General features: G+C 37.6%; 1 protein-coding gene across 11 annotated transcripts in view; it reads left to right on the forward strand.

Annotated features, from left to right (window-relative positions):
• The window catches only part of CHL1 (cell adhesion molecule L1 like), a 203,325-nt gene that overhangs the window by 12,830 nt on the left and 171,647 nt on the right, over positions 1-18,848 (forward strand). For 3 of the 11 annotated variants that reach the window (XM_047850468.1, XM_047850469.1, XM_047850471.1), the window contains exon 2: positions 16,943-17,000. The exons of 7 other annotated variants lie outside the window; for them this stretch is intronic. The gene's annotated coding sequence lies outside the window, so the exon portion shown is untranslated. Of the gene's footprint in view, positions 1-16,942; positions 17,001-18,848 lie in introns of those variants that run through there. One more of the 11 variants, XM_047850474.1, reaches the window with a different exon arrangement.

Genomic DNA, 18,848 nt, shown 5'->3' on the forward strand with positions numbered 1-18,848 from the left:
ACTGAATTCACTACCAGAATTTTCGTATGGAAAGACCTGTCTCAGTGACTACTTACTCTTAATTTAGAACCATTCTAATAAGCATAAAGCTCTGTTTTATTTTAGTGGATGACACATATACACTGCAAGTTAGAACAGATGATGGAAATTTTGCAGATTTGTTCACAGACAAAAGAAATTAGAGCTAGCATGTCCTCAGCAAGGGAGGAGAATGGAGAGGCTGGAAAAAGGCAACTCAGAAATCATGATGGCTCTATGTGTGGTCCTGAGTCATTAAGAAGTTACTACAAAATAGTTTAAACTAAAAAATATTTTGGTATATCACCTATAGGTATATAAATCATTAATTTGAAAATCATGTGAAATCATCTTTCATACTGACCTGTTTAAGAATGTTACATATAAATACAAAACAGCAATATTAAATTCCCCAAACCTCTTACAAGATGTTCTTCTAGAAGCAAGGCACTAATAACTGTCCAAGGTACTATCGTTTGGAGATAAGATTTTGCATTGCAAGTGTGTCATAATGTATTTTTTTTTTATTACTATCACTTAGGGAGGCCATGCTTTGTAAATACTATCACCATTCCATTGACTTCTGAAATTGAGCTGATGCTATTTTCATCATTTATTTTTGTTGAATTGTGCATGGGGAATTCACCATATGGCTTTAAACTGTTTAAGACCTCAGTAGGAATGTGCTTTGCATATGAGATTCTTGGGGGAAATACACAAGTTGCCTATCGTTTGGAAGAAAAGTACCTGGAGACTTATGTGTAGCTAAGAGGGAAAATGATGAAAAATTAGTTTGAATTGTGACTATGTAGCAATTTATGTAAAATGTAAAGGGACACTGTCGGGTTATCTTTTGGCACATTATTAACCCGTAACTTAAACATCAACTTTATAAATTGCTTTTGTGGGTCATGCTTTTGTGGATTGGGAACTCAGGGAGGGCTAAGGTGGTGACCTACCTGGTGACAACCGGGGTGACATGGTGTTCAGATGGTGGCTTGGCCGGGCTTCCCTAGTGGCCCCAAGATGGCCTCACTTGCATGTCTGGTGTTATGCACATTCAAGCAGAACTGAGTTCAGTTGGGCCCCTCTTTGACCTCTGTTTCTTTTCATGTAGCACATGATCTTTCCTCTGGTCTCTCAAGTAGGTCATTAGACTTTGTACACGATGGCTCAGAGCTCCACAAGTCCAAGTTAGAAGATTGTTGGTTCTTGTAAAGACTAGGCCTGAAGCAGTTTCAGCCTCCCTTCCACTGTAGTCCAAACAATCAAACACCAGTCTCTTTAATAAGAGAATTCTTTTTAATAAGAGAATTATTAAACTTACTGTGATACCATTTACTCACCACATGACTGATACCAAATTGGAAGAAAACATGGAACAGGTGGAACAACGCTGTGCCCCAGAGGGACACTCCTTTCTCTTCCTACTTCCTAGATCTCTTAACCGCAGGAGAACACACGACTTGGGGAAGGGAATGTGACACAAGAGTGAACTTTGGCTAGCCAGAGGCCCCCGTGCCTGGAGGGAGAGAGAATAGAAGTGAGAGGCTGTGCGGCGAGTTAGGTGAGGACACTTCAGGCTCAGATTCCTTAGTGGGATGGGCTTTTCTGATGCTCTGTATCTGTCATCTGTTTGCATTTATCCTAACTCTTTTCCATTCATCTTGGAAGTGGGTTGGCCTCAGGAAAACTAAGGGTACCCCAGCAGAGTCAGAAGGGCCATGGTGAAACTCAAATGCTAGGAAACAGGGAGTTGACTACTTAGATTGCACAAGGCACTAGGCTTGAGGAGGGATGGAAAAGAGCCTCTCCGTTTCCTTCTATTTATCTTTCATAGCCTCTAACAAAAAAGGAAGCAGGCTTCATGCACCAAAATGATGATTGTGCATTTGGCTTCAGCCTTTCTTTACCTGTAACTTCCAGAAGCAGGATTGTAATGGAAAGGGGACTAACAGGTGGCAAATACTAACATTATTTTCCTATCTTCCTGCAGTGCTTTGAGAGCACAGAGCAAGAAGCAGGTCAAGAATATACAGCAAGGGAGCTGTCTTGGGCTGTTTCTTTCTCTTCAAATGCTCATGGGTAATGGATGGAGAACTACTGCGGTGCCTGATACGGGTTCAATTTGTGTTCTCAATGCCTCTACTTCTGTCTTTCCTCACACCCTCCCATCATATTCTTCCTGCTATGGCATGCCATTTTTCTCTCAGTGCTTGGGAGCCATGCATACTATTATTCTTCCACCTCTGTTACATTATCCCACCCTTCTGATAAACATGAGTGGATGTTTTTCTCCTGCAGTCTTGCCAAAAGCACTTACAGAGTATTGCACTATATTTGTCATATTTCAAAAACTCTTTCAGCAGGCAAAATGCAATATATGTAACTCTAAAGTGCTATGGTATGGTGAATTTAATTCTATATTGCTAATGTTGGCAATTGCCTTTAAATAAGAGGCACACATAGATATGATTTAATGTGACATTTATAAAAACAAGGTGCTTAAGCAAGGTGGGTATTAATCCTGTTCAGAGAGGTTAAAGGAACTCATGTTGTCTGATTTTGTCTTAAGGTATTGCAATGACAAATCGTTTAGCCATTGATAAAATGTTTCCTTGTTCAGAGAATGTAAGTTTTTAGATGATACAACCTGTAAAGTCGTATTAAAAACTGTTGGGACTGTTGAAACACAGGCAATCCTCAGAATTTTTCTGTGGTTTCTTTTGTTCTAGCAAAATACATTTTTACTATAGCAAAGAGCACCTCTTGGCCAGTCTTGCTTTAGCAGTTTTCCATCTGTCCTGTACATCCTTTCTCTACTTTTAACTGACCACAAAGCCTGCTTCACCTTTCTCCTTGACACGCCGAGACTTACTTCTCATGAACTATTCTGGATAGTTCCTTGTTCAGCTTTTGAATCATTAGACCACTACAGCCTCCCTCTCCCTGGATTTCTGCCTTTTGTAACTATTCTTGTCCACTAAGGTCTAAATGTCACTGTTAAAATCCCTTTTCTCGCTTGTCACTTTGACCATGATGTCACTTACTTCCCGAAAATTTCCCCTGGTTCCCCACTACTTTGCAGGCCAAGTAACTGTCACACTTGGTTTCCACATTCAGCCGGACTCAGCCTTCATTATTCCCTTCTACTTTCCTGTATCCTTAGAGACCTGTCCTTTTACCCAATAGCTTGCTGTTCCTGCCTTCTTAGCACTCCTGTCTTCCCAGATGGATTTCCTGCTGTTCTTTCTTCTTGTAATAACCGGTCACTCATTCATCTCCCATTCTCTGAGACTCCCTGAAATACACCATCTTCAGTATTTTTGTCATAATTTACTTACATTTTTAACGGCACATTAAAAAAAATATGTTGCCTTAAGCTGGAGGTTTTATTTCATTACTGTAAATGAAACCCCAGTGTCAGTGGGAAACAAGAGAGGTAACTACAAATGTTAAAACTATGAAAACAGTCCAAGGTCATTAAATGCTAGCTAGATAGTGTTGCCTGCCGATGGTTCCGGGTTGCCTCCATAAAATAGCAAGATTAGTAAAGTTAGTGTTGTTAGTGTTATATTAGGACCTCCTGGAGACTCCTACTTTTTTGTACAGTTAGAAGGATTACAAGAGACTGCAAAGGGGATGTTCACTTAGGTCATCCCAAAGGACTTCTTAAGATCACCGCAGGACTGAGAACAGTGTCTGGGACATGCAGCCCAATTCAAGGAGGGTGAAGACATCCCTTAGAAAAACTCAACACACTTCTATGCCTTTATCCTATGACGTTCCTGCATTTAACCATTAGATGAAAATTTGTGAAGTTCTTGCAGTGTGAAAATCTCTCTGCTGGATGGATGAATTCCAAGATGAATCAGATACAGTAGCTGGCCTGAAGATGCTTGCAGTTACCACTGAATATATGCCCACAAAATAGTATTAGTGTTAACATCTATGCGATTTTTGCAGTCTGACACTCTGAAATGTTACAAACCTCCAGTATAATTAAGGACATGTACTCAAGTACAATGTAAAATAGAGGACCAAAAATGCCACAAGGAATGTATAGACAGTATATGATCAGAACAGGAAAGATTACTTCCAGTTTATGCACTATTAAAAGTGTCAGGGAAGAGGTAGGATTTGAAAGACAAGGAAGAAATTCCATTGAAATTACCATTTCTCTGTAGCAAAATAAATGTGCAAGCCCTAATTAATGAGCAATTAATTTTTAGCAGGATTTATTACACTGTAATCTTGTGCTGTTAGAGAAAACCTTCTTGTGTGATAAAATGTGATTTGATTACCTTTCTCAAGTTCTGAAAGGCTTATTTATCCATGTATTATGTAAAACAGGAGCCCTCCCTAATTTGGCATAGGCTTAGAGAAAGCCACACCTAGGTGGAAGATGGGTGCCTTCACCGTATTTCTATTTTAGGGAGCCAGCCTAATACCTGCTTGATTGGGAAGTCAGGGGATATGGACATCCAGAGCCATCATAGGGATGTTTGAGTCCTATGACCTTGGGATGTGCTTTTCAATTCTGAGGTGACCAGGAAATCAGAGGTTCCCAGCAGAAAAGCACAGCACTTCCCTGGCTATTCAGGTGCATTAATTTCTCCTTTATGTCTCAGCGCGCTGCCGACTCTGTGCTCTGTGGTCCCTTCTAGGACCTGGTTCTCAGTCCTAGAAGGTCAGATAATGCAGAGAAGGCTGTCGTGTGGTTGGTTCTCTAGACTTAATATGCTTGTGAAATGAAGAAAAGGAAAAAAATAAAGGAAAGTAATGATATGGTCATCAAATATTAAGAGCTGATGATGAAATACCAGGATTTTTTAAATTGTTTGTGTAATAGTCATCCATTTTTCAAGTGAAAATATTTTGTGCTTTTCTTAGAGACTTGAGCCCATGTGGCACATTACAAATACCACTTCTAAAATTTTTTTCATTTAACAATTTTTAAAGTTTTATTAATTTCAGTAATCTCTAAACCCAACATGGGCTTTGAACTCATGACCCCCCAAGATCAAGAGTTGCACGTTCTTCAGACTGAGGCAGCCAGGCACCCCTCCTTTTTGTTTTCTTATTAGCCATACTAACACTTACATAATCGACTTCTTGAATCTTTTATATATTGCATTTTAATTACATCAGTAATTTCACTTTTTAAAAAAGGTAGGGAAATGAATATCCACAGTATTACTCAGTGATGAATGTTCTTGCTTCCGATAGCATCTTGTATAATGCATTCTTCTCTTTCATTACTGTGGGTATTTCATTAATACCTAGAAATACAGAAAATATAACTTTTTAAAGTTCAGTAGGAGAAAGCATAGTGTGTTAGTAGAGTTGAAAAAGCAATAGTTGCAGTGATATGAAATATCCTGGCTTTATTTTCTGAACTTACTCCTTACAAATGTTAATCATGTGCACCTAGTCAGTAACAGTGACAAGGCATATAGACAGAGACTATAAAGTTGAGAATTTGAACACATAGCGTGTGTTCATATACATAACATACACGTACATAACTGCTCTTTTGTAAATCTACATAACCTCACTTATGCTGAATTCACTGTCTTAGGCTCTGCTTTCTCAGCAAGCATGTATCAGCAAAATGAAAACCTTGTAAAATTGTCATGGATTAGCTTATACCACTGTATGTTTGTTAAGTGCGAAAAGTGACATTTATTTCTCGGCCTCATACTAAGTGACTAATTAGAAAACCTTGCTGTGCATTGAAGCGTAACTCTCAAAAGCTTTACAACTTGACTTTTGACAAGGATGCCATTGCCATCTATTGAAATGATGTGATAGTGAAGTTTACTTGCATTCACCATTTTATGAATTAGAAGTTTTGGGGTTTTTTTGTTTTTGTTTTTTTTTACTTTCCGCATTTCTACTCATTTTGTATTTATTTGGCTCCATGAAATAGTCACCTTCATCATATTTGTCAACTTCCAGCCTAAAGCTTTGGAAATTGGTATAATGAATGTTCTAAATGGGCATAAATGTCTTTAGAGATATTTTAACCCCCAAGAATGTGAGCTCTGAGTCCTACCTGCCAAAATATGGCAGAAAATATAAACAAAAAATTATGTTTAAAAAAATACCACTGTATTTAGAGGAATAATACTAATCAGATAGTATTTTAAGACTCAGGAGTGCTTGGCTGGTTCATTCACTGGAGCATGTGACTCATGATCTCAGGGTTGTGAGTTCAAGCCCTATGTTGAGTGTAGAGATTACTTAAAAATAAAATTTTTAAAATACATAAAGAAAAATCCATGACTAATGGTACTGTTTTGAATTGAGGTATTGTGGGGAAAATAGTATTACTGGAGCTTGAAGCTTTGGCTCTTTGAGGGTGTATGGCAGAATAATTGTAAAAACTGCAGTTTGTTTTTATTGATCTGTTTTGAATCCACAGTTGACTTTTCTATATGACAGTTGAAAAGAATCTTCTTACTTTTTGTGTATTCTTTTTAAAGTGTCCATGAGAAGGATGAAAATGAATACTCTGGTAAAGCAGTTGAGAGTGAATTGTGGAATAATGTACCAGAATAGCCTCTGTACCCTAAGATAGTCAACATATAACAGATCTTTCCATAAATAAACATAAAATATTTTTTAACCAACTGAGCCACCCAGGTGCCCCTTATAAAATATTTTTTATGCTGATAGATGCCTGGAATAGTAAGATGTGGGTTTACCAGAAGCGTTGAAACTTCATATTTCTCTATGACTCTTTTTTTTTTTAATTTTTTTTTCAACGTTTTATTTATTTTTTTGGGACAGAGAGAGACAGAGCATGAACAGGGGAGGGGCAGAGAGAGAGGGAGACACAGAATCGGAAACAGGCTCCAGGCTCTGAGCCATCAGCCCAGAGCCCGACGCGGGGCTCGAACTCACGGACCGCGAGATCGTGACCTGAGCTGAAGTCGGACGCTTAACCGACTGCGCCACCCAGGCACCCCTCTCTATGACTCTTAACTGACCATAGGTATCGACAATATATTTGGGAGGCTTATTTCTCCAATAGGCATAAGATGCCATTGGACACTCAAGGAACACTGCCGGAGGCAACCTTTGACATTGACAAAGTGGAACATTTGGGAAAGGATTGCTAAATACGGCGATTCATACCCAGAAAACTAACATTTTGCCATTTGCTAGCATTTTCCTAATTTGGCAGTGGTTTCCAGATGCCACACCCAGATCTCTCTCTCTTTTTTTTTTTTTTTAGCAATGTTGATTTATGGAAATGTTTTGATAGAGGCTTAAAAGCTAACACCAAATTCAGCAGTGCAGAAAGACTCCATATTCTTCTTTTTTGTCAATATTTTCACTAGGGCAATGTCAGATATTAAATCACCTAGAATTAGTTATGTGCCATTTCAGCAACCTTTTGTGCACAATCTGCTCCAACCCGTTTGTGCTGATTAGCAGTTTAAAAAGTCTGCAGAGGAAGGGAATTTTCAGTAGCTTCCCCGCCCCCCGCCCCAGCCCTGTGTGCATTGGGGAAGGAATTACCTTCTGTGCAACTCCTGAATAATTTTGTTGACCAGATTCATGCTAGAAAAGAACAGCATCAGAAAAAATTTACCTACATATGGGTCTGAAGCTATGCTCCCAGATATAAGAGAGGGAAAGAACCAGTGACTCGAAGTGAAGTGTGTGTGTGTGTAGTTCTGACTCCAAGGAGTCATTCATTCATTCATCAAATATTTATTGAGCTGTTTATAAATCCCAGGCACCGTGCTAAGCATTAAAATGAAGATAAATTCCCTGCCTTCCAGAGTCTACCATTACTGAGAATGTCAGCCAATAAATAAGTAAACAAATAAAATCATTAGAGGAAAGAAACAAAGGATTATGATAGAGAAAAATGAAAGGAGGAACTTACTTTTAGAAAGGCTTTTCTGAGAAGGTGACTTTCAATCCGAGCCAGAAGGGGAAGAAGGCAAACAGGAAAAAAGCCAGGAGAGCAGGGTTCCAGGCAGAGGGGCAGGGAGCGGAAAGGCGCTGTGGAAGGCAGGAATTTGGCATGGTCTAGAGCTGACAGAAGGCTAGAAGCTGGAGTGCAGGGAGCTTGGGAGAGATTGGCAAAGGTAAGGTTAGGGCAGATCCTGTGAGGCTTTACAGGTCATGGATAAGAATATGAATTTAAAGCACACTATAGGAACTTCAAAGGAATCCAAGCAGTTCAAGCAAGTTGATCTGATTTATGTTTGTAAAAAAATCACTTTAGCTGTCGCATGAGGAGTGGATTGCAACAGAGAGCAGGACCAGTTGGTATTCCACTTGGGGAATGAGAACAACTTGGACTTGAACTAGGGTGTGATAAAGGGGATTTGTGAGACTGTTTATTGTACTTTTAATAAGATGATATGGGTGGTTTGGGGATTGTTGTGAGAAATAGCACACAGCCCCTGCAGGCAGGAAACCTACATAGGAAACAACCAAAGAATATGGGGTTGTGAGAAGAAGAGGTTTAAGATACGTGTTTCCATGCTGCCTGGTAGTGGAGGGATTCGGATGAGCCTCAGGAGGGCTCAGGGCTGGGGTGAGTGACATTTAGTGAGCTTCTGGTCTGAAAGAGGGCATGCGCAGCTGAAAGAATGTGCCTTTGCTCCACTGGGGGAACCTGCTCATTAATTCTTACAGCAGTTTTGTGTTGGGTATGGAAGATGAAAGACATTTTCCATTCAATTATTGATCATAAGCATGATGTGGTTTGATTAAAATGGAAAGATAATTGTATCAAATAGAATTTGGTTATCTTTTTCCCCCCTTGCTATATTTTAATTTACCCTGTTTAAGTTTTTCCATGTGAGTAGAGAACACGGTACCCACCTCCCCCTTCCCAAGGAAAGAAGCATTTTATAATGAAAAGGGTTACTGAATAGCAAGTATATTATGTTGATTTTAACCCAAATGCCTACCCTATTTATTTTGCTGTATACATTAGTGATGTGAAAAGTTTCTAACTGTTCTCTCCTAGGACAATTAAAGTTTAGGCTTTAGATGTTTATTTTCATATATATATATATATATATGTATATGTATATATGTATATGTATATATGGTTATAATCTGTTATACGGATAATGACATAAAGAACAAATAATAATTTTTAAATTGGTGAGAAAATAAAAAGATAACACAATGGAAAAATGGGCAAAGAGAGAGAACACATTTTAGAAAACAGAAACTCAAATGGCCAAAAACACATGTAAAGACATTCGACTTTAATCAGGACAGTGTGAATTAAAATCACAGTGAAAACAAATTATAACTCATCTGTAGCCATGGAATATTATTCAGCAATCACAAAGAATAGACCATATGCAATAACATGAATGACTCTCAAAGCATCATGCTGAGTGAAAGAAGGCAGACCTAAAAGGATAAATTTTGTATGATTTCATTTATAGAATATTCTGGAAAAGGTAAAACAGGAGGGACAGAAATAAGATCAGTGATTTCAGGGATAGTGGGTGAGGTTTAGGAGTTGAGGTGATGAGAATATTTTGTATATTGATTACAGTCATGTTTAAACAAATGTATAGTTTTGTCACTATTTGCTGAATTATACATTTAAAACTTGTTAATTTTACTCCATGTAAATTATGCCTTAGTAAAGCTGATTAAAAAAAAAAAACCAATGAGGGTGTGTTTAACATTTATTGGACTGCAACAGGGAAAATATCTAGAACTAGATGTTGTGAAGATATCAGGAAATGGGAGCATTCATGTTCTGCTTGTGTGAGTGAAAAGTGACAGAACCCCCTGTGGGAGGAGGAATTCACAGTAGCTAGTGAGGGTGAAAATGTTTATCCCATGGGATGCTCCAGCCATTCTGCAGCTGCATGATTACCCAAGAGAAGTGCTCATGCATGTGCTCAAGGGGGACTATACAGTCAGGAAGGAAGAATTTCTTCTGCTATTCAAGATCCTTCTTGCTGGACTAAGAATCAAATTGACATGAGACAGACTAATGGGAGGAAATCATATTTAATTTCATACACATGAGAAATCCACACAGACAAGGAAATTCCAAAGACAGTCAAAGTGAGGTATATATGTCTTTTTGAAATAAGGAGAAGTAGGTAGGCGTCTGGGACTTCACAGGAAATGAATGTAACCCTTAGGAAGATGAAAAAGAGTTAAAGGTATGGGAAAGAAATGTATGTGGGCCACTCAGAAACAATGGGGCATAGAGGGCTTTGATCAAACAGGCCTTGCTAAGTTCCCCCTGTCTATTATACCAATTCATAATATAACATAGTTTTATTTCTGGTGATAGTTTTCTTCTTGGAGCAGGTCCTCTATCTAAATTCTTTTCAGGTAGTTGAAGAGGGTGGTAAAGAGCTTTTCTTGAATCTTCTGGGTTTTGATTGCTTTTAACACAAAATCATCTTCATATGAAAGGGGCCCATTTTGAGGCAGCCTGCTTTTATGCCCTACAATACAAACATGTACTGTGAACCATTTGTTTTGTTTAATTTTGTGTTGTTTTGTTTTGTTTTTTAGTATGCTCTATGCCCAAAGTAAGGCTTGAACTTACAACCCCAAAATCAAGAGTTGCATGCTGTATTGACTGAGCCAGCCAAGTGCCCCCTCATTGCAGTCATTTATAAGTACATAAAGTGTAAAAAACCTAAATGTCTATCAAAAGGGGATGAATAGATTGAAATATATAAAATATTTAGTATATGCGTGTTGACTTCTATAGAACAGTTCAAATGAGTGAATATATTACATTCAAATATAAATGTAGATTTTGAAAACAATTAAAATTTTTTTTAATGTTTTTATTTCTTTTTGAGACAGAGAGAGACAGAGCATGAGAAGGGGAGGGGCAGAGAGAGAGGGAGACAGAATCTGAAGCAGGCTCCAGGCTCCGAGCTGTCAGCACAGAGCCCGACGCGGGGCTCAAACTCACAGACTGTGAGATCATGACCTGAGCTAAAGTCTGACGCTTAACCGACTGAGCCACCCAGGCGCCCCTATTTTAAAAACAATTTATGTGGAAAAAAACAAGTGTCAGAATGATACCTTGTGTATGATACTATTAAAAAGCAAAATTTAAATGAGTACATTTTTTAAATCTAATGGGCCTTATTCAGTGATTCATGAATCAGGCAGTATCCTGTCTAGCATATAGAAAGGAGCTCTGAGAAGGTGTACAAAGTGAAAGACTTTTAGGGGCAGAAGGGAGCACATACAAGGAACAGTAGCAAAAAGTGAATTGCTTCAAACGAGGTCACTTTCCTTTAGGAGGTAGCAGAGATCTATCGGGTAGATTACCTTGCTATTGCTGATCAGGCGATTCTTGATTGATGAGTGTAGGATTCCATTTCTAGGACAGGCTGAAACTGTAAGTTAAGTCTTGGTTTGGTGTGGTTAGGCTTAGCATAAGCAACTCCATTTGGGGCCTGTTTTCTTGTTAACAATACCAATTATGTGAATTAAAAACACTCATGCAACACTATATTTTCTTTGTAGAAGATAAAAATGTGTTGCTAACACATTAAATTAAATATGTTGGCTCTTTTTAGGAGTAAAGGGAAATGAAATTTAGAAGGGAAATTTAGGGGCTTTCAACTTAATTTCTTGTATTTTATTTATTTAAAGAGTGATTTCTGGGGATGCTTGGCTGACTCGGTAAAGCATGTGCTGCTTTTTTTGTTTTGTTTTAAACAGGTTTATTGAGATTTTATTCACATACCATAGGATTCATCCATTTAAAATGTGCAGTTCCATAATTTTTAGTATATTCACAGATATGCACAACTGTTACCATAATCCATTTTGGTATAGTTTTATCACCAGAAAAATACCCCCCTGCCATTTAGATTTCACCTCCTAGCCCCCAATTCTTCCAGCACTAAGCAACTACTAATCCACTTTCTGTCTTTATTGATATTCCTATTATGCACTTTGTATGTAAATGGAGTCCTACAATATGTTACCTTTTTTTTTTTTAATTTTCTTTCTTTTTCTTTTCTCTCTCTTTTTTTTTTTTGGTGTTCCATTGTTTATTTATTTCTGATACTAGGTTATTTATTTTTCTTTTCTTTATTTTTTAATTTACATCCAAGTTAATTAGCATATAGTGCAATAATGATTTCAGGAGTAGATTCCAGTGATCCATCCCCTATGTATAACACCCATTGCTCATTCCTAAAAGTATCTTACTTAATGCCCCTTTCCCCATTTAGCCCATCTTCCCACCCACAACCCCTCCAGCAACCCTCAGTTTGTTCTCTATATTTAAGAGTCTCTTATGTTTTGTCCCCCTCCTTGTTTTTATATTATTTTTGCTTCCCTTCCCTTACGTTCATCTGTATTGTATCTTAAATTCCACATATGAGTGAAGTCATGATGTTTGTCTTTCTCTAATTTCGCTTAGCATAATACCCTCTAGTTCCATCCACATAGTTGCAAATGGCAAGATTTCATCCTTTTTGATTGCTGAGTAATACTCCATTGTATGTATATATACCACATCTTCTTTATCCATTCATCCATTGATGGACATTTGGGCTCTTTCCGTACTTTGGCTATTGTCGATAGTGCTGCAATAAACACTGGGGTGCATGTGCCCCATTTGAATAAGCACACCTGTATTCCTTGGATAAATACCTAGTAGTGCAATTGCTGGGTCATAGGGTAGTTCTATTTTTTATTTTCTGAGGAACCTCCATACTGTTTACCAGAATGACTGCACCAGCTTGCATTCCCACCCAGCAATGCAAAAGAGATCTTCTCTCTCCGCATCCTCGCCAACACCTGTTGTTGCCTGAGTTGTTAATGTTAGCCATTCTGACAGGTGTGGCATGGTATCTCATTGTGATTTTGATTTGCATTTCCCTGATGATGAGTGATGTTGAGTAGTTTTTCATGTGCCTGTTAGTTTGACTTCCTCCTTGCCGATTTGGATGCCTTTTACTACTTTGTGTTGTCTGTTTGCTGAGGTTAGGATTTCCATTCTATGTTGAATAATAGTGGCAACAGTGGACACCCCTGTTGTGTTCCTCACCTTAAGGGGAAAGCGCTCAGTTTTTCCCCATTGAGGATGATATTAGTAGTGGGTCGTTCATACATAGTTCTTATGATCTCAAGTCATGATCCTTCTATTTCTACTTTCTTGAGGGTTTTTATCAAGAAAGGATGCTGTATTGTGTCAAATGATTTCTCTTCATCTATTGAGAGGATCATGTCGTTATTGTCTTTTCTTTTATTGATGTGATGTATCACATAGATTGTTTTGCAGATAGTGAACCAGACCTGCATCCCAGGTATGAATCCCACTTGGTCATGGTGAATAATTCTTTTGATGTATCGTTGGATTCGGTTGACTAGTATCTTGTTGAGGGTTTTTGCATCCATGTTCATCAGGGAAATTGGTCTATAGTTCTCCTTTTTAGTGGGATCTTTGTCTGGTTTTGGAATCAAAGTAATGCTGGCTTCATAGAATGAGTTTGGAAGTTTTCCTTCCATTTCTATTTTTTGGAACAGCTTCAAAAGAATAGGTGTTAATCTTCTTTAAATGTTTGGTGGAATTCCCCTGGAAAGCCATCTGGCCCTGGACTCTTGTTTTTTGGGGGGATTTTTGATTACTAATTTGATTTCTTTAGTGGTTATAGGTCTGTTCAAATTTTTTCTTTCTTCTTGTTTCAGTTTTAATAGTTTATATGTATCTAGGAATTTTTCCATTTCTTCCACATTGCCCAATTTACTGGTGAATATTCTGTTATTATTGTTTGTATTTCTTCAGTGTTAGTTGTGATCTCTCTTCTTTCATTCTTGATTTTCTTTATTGGGTCCTTTCCATTTTCTTTTTGATCAAAATGGCTAAGTGTTTATCAATTTTGTTACTTCTGCTGGTTTCATTGAACTGTTCTACTGTTTTTGTTGTTTTGTTTTGTTTTTGGTTTTGATAGCATTGATTTCTGCTCTGATATTTATTATGTCCCATCTTCTGCTGGTTTGAGATTTTATTTGCTGTTCTTTTTCCATCTCTTTAAGGTGTAAGGTTAGTTTGTATATGTGAGACCTTTCTTTCTTCTTTAGGAAGGCCTGGATTGCCATACACTTCCATCTATGACCACCTTTGCTGAGTCCCAGAGGATTTGGGCTGTGGTGTTGTTATTTTTATTGGCTTCCATGTACTTTTTAATTTCTTCTTTAACTTCTTGGTTAGCCAATTCACTCTTTAGTAGGATGTTCTTTAGTTTCCAAGTATTTGTTGTCTTTCCAATTTTTTTCTTGTGGTTGATTTCGAGTTTCATAGCATTGTGGTCTGAAAATATGCACAATATGATCTCGATCTTTTTGTACTTGTTAAGGGCCGATTTGTATCCCTGTATGTGATATGTTCTGGAGAATGTTCCATGTGCACTCAAGAAGAATGTGTATTCTGATACTTTAGGATGAAATGTTCTGAATGTATCTGTTAAGTCCATCCAGTCCAGTGTGTCATTCAAAGCCATTGTTTCCTTATTGATTTTCTGTTCAGATGGTCTGTCCATTGCTGTAAGTGGGGTGTTGAAGTCCCCTACTGTTATGGTATTATTATCAATGAGTTTTTGTATGTTTGTGATTAATTGATGTATATTTTTGGGTGCGTCCACGTTTGAAGCATAAATGTCTACAATTGTTAGATCTTCTTGGTGGATAGACCCCTAATTATGATATAATACCCTTCTTCATTTCTTGTTACAGTCTTTATTTTAAAATCTAGATTGTCTGATATAAGTATGACTACTCTGGCTTTCTTTTGGTGACCATTAACATGATAGATGGTTGTCCATCCTCTTAATTTCAACCTGAAGGTGTCTTTAGGTCTAAAGTGGGTCTCTTGTAAACAGCATATAGATGGATCTTGTTTTCTTATCCATTCTCTTATCCTATGTCTTTTGATTGGAGTGTTTAGTCCACTGACATTTAGAGTGAATACTGGAGATATGAATTTATTGCCATTTTGTTGCCTGTAGAGTTGGAGTTCCTAGTGGCATTCTCTGGTCCTTTCTAGTCTTTATTGCTCTTAGTCTTTGTTGTTGTTTTTCATCTTTTTTCCCCTCAGAGTGTCTCCCTTAAAATTTCTTGCAGGACTGGTTTAGTGGTCATGAACTCCTTTAGTTTTTGTTTGTCCAGGTAGCAGGTAACTCTTAATCTCAGGGTTGTGAGGATGAGCCCCATATTGGATATAGTGCCTACTTAAAAAATACATCAATAAAAATAAAAATAAAATGTGAGTTCTGAGGCAAGTATGATGATGTTAACTTTAAAAAAAATTTTTAACGTTTATTTATTTTTGACAGAGACAGAGCATGAGCAGGGGAAGGGCAGAGAGAGCAGGGGAAGGGCAGAGGGGAAGGGCAGAGAGCATGAGCAGGGGAAGGGCAGGCTCTAGGCTCTGAGCTGTCAGCACAGAGCCTGACGTGGGACTAGAACCCACAAACCACGAGATCATGACCTGAGCCGAAGTTGGACACTTAACCGACTGAGCCACCCAGGAGCCCTGACGATGTTAATATTTAAAAATTCTAGATGGCAATTATATAGGAATATTTATTTACTCATTTTTAATGTTTGTTTATTTTTGAGAGGGAGAGAAACCAAACGTGAGTGGGGGAAGGGCAGAGAAAGAGACAGAATCCAAAGCAGGCTCCAGGCTCTGAGTTGTCAGCACAGAGCCCAACAGAGGGCTCGAACCCATAATCCATGAGATCGTGACCTGAACCAAAGCTGGACACTCAACTGACTGAGCTACCCAGGCGCCCTTAGAATTTTTAAATTATATTTTCTGGATCTAAACTTCTTCATAAAATAAAAACACTGAAGCTACATTGCAAAATTACAAACATAGAATTTGTGTTTTTTGATCCTCAAGTGGAACCATTATCACTGAAACTTTGTTTCAGCTCTTAATCACAATGTAGATCTATTAGAGTATTTATAGGAGCTAAAAGACCCTAACTAAACTCATTCAAAAGATTAACTTGCTTAGATCTGAGAGAAATCTCATGCCTTTCCATTTTTAATTTCATGGTGGTTGGGAAAGACTAGACCAAAAGTCAACTCAATCTCCTCATCACAAAAATAGAGGTAAACCACATAGTCACACTCCAGTATTTAACATCCATACAAAGACTTATTTATAATGAGTAGTACTTAGTGCATCAGGTAATGTTCCTAATGTTTATGTCAGTTCTTGAGCATTCTTACCATTGGAATATAGACGAGCACACCATTGAAGAGCTAATTCATTTAAAAAAAATTTTTAATGCTTGTTTATTTTTGAAAGACAAAGAGCGCACAAACAGGGAAGGGGCAGAGAGAGAGGGAGACACAGAATCCGAAGCAGGCCCCAGGCTTCTAGCTGTCAGCCCAGAGCCTGATGCAGGGCTTGAACCCACAGACTGTGAGACCATAACCTGAGCCTAAGTCAAATGCTTAACCAACTGAGTCACCCAGGTACCCCAAGAGTGAGATTAAATTATGTGTTTAATATTAAGTTAATGAGACTACAGATACCGAACTTATATAAGATGTTAGTCTATTGTATCTTAATATTCATTGAGTTAATTTATGAAAACATTTTATCTGCTCAATAATGATATGACTACATATTTGACAAATTTATATAAAAATTTAGGTTTCTGTAAGGAGCAGCATCATTTGAATTTAAGCTTATGGATATAATATTATTTCATCTCCTGGCAAAATAGTTAGAAGGCAGCATATATTTTGTGTGAACCTAAATAAGTACCAGACATTGACTCCCCAAATCAAAATATAAGTTCTTATCTACACATGACTGTGTTACTTGACCTGTTTCATTTCCTGTTGTTACTGTCAACAGCACCAAGTTGGTGGCTTAAAACAACATAAATATGTTCTCTTGTGGTTCTAGGGGTTAGAAGGCCTAAAATCAAGGTGTCTTCAGAACTATGTACCCTTGGAGCCTCTAGGTGAGAATCTGTTTTTTTGTTTTTTCTAGCTTCTAGAATCTACTTATATTCCTTGTCATCTTCAAAGCCAATAGCATAACGTCTTCCAACTTCCCTTTCTCTGCTCTGCCCTTATGTCACCTTTTCTGACTCACCCTCCTGCCTTCTTCCTGCAAAGAACCTGTGATTCTATTGGACCCATTCACATAATACAGAATAATCTCTCTATCTCAAGGTCCTTAATATAATCACATTTGCAAAGTCTCATTTACCATGTAAGGCAACATTCTCACAGTTTCTAGGGATTAGTATGTAGATATCTTGGGAAGTCATTATTCTACCAACCATACCACCCTTCAAACTCTTTTCTGGTTGAAATATCCATGAAATTAAGTAAGCTTTTGGTGAAAACCTTTTGGTTCATCACTATCACTATATGATGTAAAATAGTGATACTTAAGTGAAGTGTTATGGGAATACAAATCCCCATTAGAAAATTAATATTAGAAGGTAAACCTTGTCTATGTATTGACCCATGGGGTTAAATAACTTTTGTGTGGACACTATACCACTTTTTAAAAGTAGTAATCTATTCAGAATGTGGTATTTTTGTACTGTAACTGCATTGTATCATCGATGAAAAATAGTGCATATTTCAGAAGATTGTTGCAATTACTAAATGACCTATGTTTTAAACTGTCACAGCAGTGACTGGCCTGGAGCTTTTGCTAAATACATGCTTGTTGCTTTTGTTAATATTAATAGATTCACTGAATTATCAAAAACCATATTGGCTACATTACACAGCAGAATTTAGTGGGATAAAAATGTAAAAAAATTGATTTAAAGAACTCAAAAGGACTATATCAGGTACTAACTGACTAGAATATTAAGTTTGTAAACCTTTTATTCATTCAACAAGCAGTATCGAGCACTTAGGATACCAAGTCTGTTCAGTTCAGGAAAAATGGTAAGGAATTGGAGTGACACTTACCTTAGAGAGCCTCCAGTCCAACTCAATAGGAAGACAATAAGTAGAGGAATATGGGTCAGGATGGAAGTTGTACAGGATATCAGACTGTCTTTTATTTGATCCTTAGAGTTATGCCAAATTTAATATCTCTGAAGTCTGAAAATGAATATAGAGATTTATCCAGTAGGATGGATCCTAATTCTTAAAGCCTATCTTTTTTTTTTTTTCTTTATAAGACTGTTCATAAAACCAAAGTGAAAGCTGGGTCAAACATGAAACAATTCAGTATCTTAAAGACATGCACACACTGACAGTCCCACAATCAGGCAAACATAATAAACACCACCACCATTTTCTAGGAACTAAACAGTGAGTGTGCTTCTCTAGATATCTAAAATCAAGAGAGTGATTGCGATTTCTTATTTTTTTTAATACCCATTTATTTATTTTGAGAGAGAAAGAGAAAGACTGAGAGAGAGAAAGAGAGAGAGGATCCCAAGCAGGCTCAGCATTTTCATCACGGAGCTGGATGCAAGGCTCGATTTCCTCAACTCTTGAGATCATGACTTGAGCCGAATTCAAAAACCAACTGCTCATCTGACTTAGCCACCCAGGTGCCCCAAAATGGAAATATTTCTATGACTTCTTAGAGAAAAAAAAATGTACCTTATAGTGCTTGTAGTTTTTCAAGGTGCTTCCTCCTGTCCCCAATGTTTAGTAGACAATCCAAGTAGATGGTTTCTGATAGGCTTCACATAGGAGTTTTGAAAACATCACAAGAAGTGTATCTTAGTCCTTGTCAAAATATTTTCTTGTTGAAAATAGAGAAAATTTTTGGTGAAAACTGAAATGCATATCAGTTTAATTCATGCACATTATTTCAGGTAAATAATGTC

Source organism: Prionailurus viverrinus, chromosome A2, assembly GCF_022837055.1.
Source record: "Prionailurus viverrinus isolate Anna chromosome A2, UM_Priviv_1.0, whole genome shotgun sequence".
Lineage (NCBI taxonomy): Eukaryota > Metazoa > Chordata > Mammalia > Carnivora > Felidae > Prionailurus > Prionailurus viverrinus.